The 4,728-nt window shown below is 36.8% G+C and overlaps 1 long non-coding RNA gene across 1 annotated transcript; it reads right to left on the reverse strand.

The window, feature by feature from the left end:
• Positions 1-740: 740 nt before the first annotated feature.
• LOC309509044 lies at positions 741-2,644 on the reverse strand. Its single transcript, XR_014209781.1, has 3 exons — positions 2,476-2,644; positions 1,906-1,980; positions 741-1,827 (listed from the first exon to the last, which is right to left on the reverse strand). It is a non-coding gene; the product is annotated as an uncharacterized lncRNA (long non-coding RNA).
• Positions 2,645-4,728: the final 2,084 nt, after the last annotated feature.

The raw sequence follows: 4,728 nt of genomic DNA on the forward strand, positions 1-4,728 counted from the left end.
GAAAAACGAAATTAAGTTAAATTAAAATCGAGATTAATTTAGATTGATAATAATGGGTAAAAATGCTAATTGCCTATATTTTGTTTCTATTGTTATATTTTCCACAATGCAACGCAGCTTAACCCAAAACACAAGCTCAGGCATGCACTTCTGTCCATACAAACTCCGCTGTTCTGCGCTCTAGCCAGAGAACACTCCCGTTGCAGGAACACTTTAGGCCAAGAGGAAGCAAATATATACATACCGGTATACTATGCGTAGGTGGATGTGATCGGGGATTTTGGCTGTGTAACATTTAAAGCCACTTAAATTAACGAAATGACTCAAATAAAGATTCGTTCATTTTTATGAACGAGATCGAACAAGAGAGTCAGTCAAATTATCCGAACTTCCCATCACTCAGTCATGAGTCATGACTCGTGAGAGCAGGGGGCGGGGCGGGGCGGCGCGGGGCGGCGCAGGGCGGCGCAGCGGCAGCTCAGCAAATCATATAGCCTATTTTGTGAATTGTTCATTCCCGATTGGCACACATTTTGCCGCCCTTACAAAAGTGCCGCTCTAGGCAATTGCCTAGTTCGCCTATATGGACGCGCCGGCCCTGGTCTGACGTCACTGTTTCCAAGTCCAAAAGCTCTATCAGATGCCAAAAACAAACAACAAACAGTGCTAATATACACTCATTGTGCTGTAATATTCCTGAAAATTAGGATCCTAACCGTTATTCCGAAATCTCAGATGGTTAGTTATTCAGCTATTTTGAATCATAAAATGTTGAAGTCTGGGATGCCGTGAGACTAGAGACTGAAATGTACACTATGACTTTTGAAAAGCTTAAATGTGTGACTTGAATCAACAGTTCCCATAAATGTGACCCTGGACCACAAAATCAGTCTTATGTGTCATTTTTTTTAAATTGAGATTTATACATCATCTGAAAGCTGAATACATAATCTTTCCATTGATATTAGGTTTGTTAGGATATGACAATATTTGGCCTAGATACAACTATTTGAAAATCTGGAAACTGAGGGTGCAGAAAAATCGAAATATTGAGAAAATCGCCTTTAAAGTTGTCCATTTCTATAGGCGATTGTGCTGCATCCACTCACAAAAATACATTTTTTATATATTTAAGGTGGGAAATTTACAAAATATCTTCATGGATCATGATCTTTACTTAATATCCTGATGATTTTTGGCATAAAAGAAAAATCGATAATTTTAACCCATACAATGTTTTGTTGGCTATTGCCACAAATATACCCGTGCGACTTAAGACTGGTTTTGTGATCCAGGGTCACAAATGGTTGTTGAGTATTCTCAATATCTAGAAACAAGATAGAGGAAGTAGAGGTAGAGGCTTCGACCCGGACACAGTATTCCTTATGTCACAACAAGCAGAAAACATTTTCCATTTTAACAGAGTTAAGGTGCAGTAAAATGATCTGTTGTTCTGTGAATGTTCACTGGTGAATTCAGTCATTTCAATAAGAATCCACACGATCGGCAATTTTGTGTGGTGCTTCATACATTACATCGCTACACTGCTGACAATGGTCAATGGACCTTTTTGCCTGTGTAATTTCACGAAATTCACAAATGTGATGCACCTTTACTCGCTGCAACATAAAATGCAATCAATTATAAAATCTTCACAAGGGACACGTGAGGTACTTAACGAGTTAGAAAAGTGAAAAGGTGCATCAGCTTCATTTTCTGTTTGTTTTTCCTCTTTTTTGGTGGATGGTCCAGGCACTTCAGGGATTTTCAGGCCTACAGGAGGATTTTTATTCTTGATCAAACTTGTATTTCAGCTTACCGAGATCCCTGCAAAGTACAAAATTTACTGTTAGTAAGGTTATTAAAGTTATTCAATAATTTCCTCAGCCTTGTGACGTTCCAAACCTGTTTGACTTTCTGTCTGTGGAACCCGAAAGCAGATCTCAGGGATAATGCAACCCCAGTCACCATTCAATATCACTGCATGAAACACAAGCATACAGTTTTTTTGTAATTCATTCAAACCATTCTTATGTACACTTGTCTAGTTCAATTCAATGCAACAATTTATGTAAAAATGGTTAAGCTCCAAAAATGTCCCAGAAAAGATCCTAAAAATAATCAACGAGTTCACAACTCATGTGTTATGAATTGTGTTGTAAGTCTTCTGAAGCCATATAATATAATTTTCCTTTTTTTTGTCGAAAAAGACTAAACTTGAAGTTATAATTCAGGGTTCAAATGTCTTATATTCAAATGCATATGATTAAGGTATAGCCTATAAAAAATGCATAGTATTATTAGCTCCAAACCTGTGATATTGTTTTTCTGAGTATGAATGAGATTTGAGAGCATGAGGGAAGATTTTCAGAGAATAACTGATTAAAAAAGTACACAGTCAAACAATATAATTTCACACAGAGAAAGTTCATAGAAATAAAGTACTTTAAAATAAATGTGGTGCAGGTAACTTACTGTAATTCAATGTTGCCACTGAAATGTTCAGATTATTTTAGAAATGTACTGGTTGTTCTGGGGAAACAAAAGAACAAAGCTGATTATTCACAACATAATATTTATTGACCAGTAAATGGCTTTAAAATGGTATTTGAGAGAATGAGGGCACCTGTAGTAAGTAAAGTTAGGCTAAACAAAAAACAGACCAAACTATATTAACCTGCTTTTGTTATTCAAACGCCAATGACGACAGCAGGAATCAGTTAAATTAGTTAGGCTATATCAGCAATTTGAAGACACAGTTTTACAGAATAGGTTGAATTGAATGACTAAATCAATCTAAGACAATAAGTCAATAATTTCCATTTGTTCATTAACTTACGTTAGATCACGTACCTAAAACCTTCATACCAGATACTGTGCAATAAACGAGTGGTAAACACTGTAAAAACGTAGTAATGTATAATACATGTAGTTTATATATATATGTGTGTTTGAATATATAGTGAGTAGACTCTGTATTTATATTTATTTGGCGAGTTTACAAACCTTGTAACGGAGAGCCGAAAAACGGCGGAAGCTTTGATGAGGGGAGCCGTACTTTCCCGATGACGATCAGCTGAGCTTTGATGCTTTGAGCATCACTGAAGCGACGACAGCTGAGGAATAGCAGCAGTTTCGTGACAGAATAAAACTTTTCTCCTCCTGGTTCTTCTTCTTCAAATAATAATTTATGAAGAAGTAGGTGAAAATTATTATTTTATTACTATTATTTATTCAATAATAATTAATGAATTCTTATTATTAATATTATTATAATTTAGTGTTGTTTAAGGTTTAAATTAATCAATAAAATAGGCCTATAGATACTAAATAAATGTAAGCTACCCAAGTGAAAAAGACATAGGCTACTGTTAAATGTATTAAAAATACATTAAAGTATATTTGTATTGTAGGCCTAACACACTCAAGTACATTTTTAATAGTACGTCTTTTTCACCTGGGTATGTATACTGAATCAAACTTAAGTAGCCTATAATAATAATAATAGGATAATAATAATCTCATTCTGGCCTCACTGAACCATTAGGTTCCTCCAGATGCTGGCTTTAACATAAGAAATCTTCCAGGAACCACTTAAATGTTAAAAGATCTTCCAATAACCCTTTTATCGCATTCAAGTTCCTCTATTTTCCCCCAAAGCACTTCGAGGTCTCATGGTAATGAAAAGGTGACTCCAGAACCTCTGAACTAAATACAAAGTGCTTAAAGGATCCCATAAGTTCCAGCAAGAACCTCAAAGATTGTCAATGCTCCTCCAGTAACCCTACTATAGGAGAAAGAGCTTTGAGGCACCTAAATTACATTTAGAAATTCCTTGCGTATCCGACAGGATATTTGAGGCTCCTTTAGTTTTTACAGTGTAGTCCCCCCACCCAATGCTTTTAGTTTTTGTACAACTGTTAGCCTAGTTGTATGTTGTGTTTATCCATAGATTGTTAAAAAAGATGGACGCCCCTTCACTCTCTTCCATTGGTGAGAAGTGAAGCCGCCAGTGTCCCGATATGCCGCTGACATCTTGGGACCTGAGTCTGAGCAGGAAGTAAAGCCGCGAAATCAAGGCCCCGCCCTCACTCTCGCAGAATCAATCGCAAGCACACGCTCCAGCACTTTTTTTAACTAATCATAGAAATTTAGATATTACATTTAAAGCTCCAATCTCCTCAGTCCGCCGAAGATCTCGAAAAAAAGTCTGTTGGTGCTTCAGTGACTACTTCACTCAGAGAACCTGTCAATCACAGCTGTCAATCATGACGTCACACCACTGCATCAAATAACGAACTAAAAACAAACTTATTTTAAAAACAAACACTCGAATTTACATCATTGTGATAAAAACTACAGTAAATGACAGAAACCATATTTGGAAAAAAGATATTTGAAGTGTAATTTAATTGTTTAGTTGGTTAAATAACATGGGGAGGCGTGGTTTATGACCTGTAGGACCAGTCACCGGGGGGCGATCGAGACGCTTTGGCTTCACTTTCACTTTCTTCACTACTCCTTAGTATAAGTGACTCAAAATGGGCATAAACAGTTTTTGTCACGGTAGATGTATTCTCTGTTCCTTCTAGTCTTGTGTTTATGTTGTTGTGTGAGCGCGTGTGTGGTGGGCGTGAGTGTATGACATCACTTGATCCGCTCCAGCTGATCATCATCACATCACCAGCTGCAAGCAATATCACGACTCCTTAAATACTTACCGTTGTT

The sequence above is a fragment of the Leuciscus leuciscus genome (genome assembly GCF_965113295.1).
Source record: "Leuciscus leuciscus genome assembly, chromosome: 11".
NCBI lineage: Eukaryota > Metazoa > Chordata > Actinopteri > Cypriniformes > Leuciscidae > Leuciscus > Leuciscus leuciscus.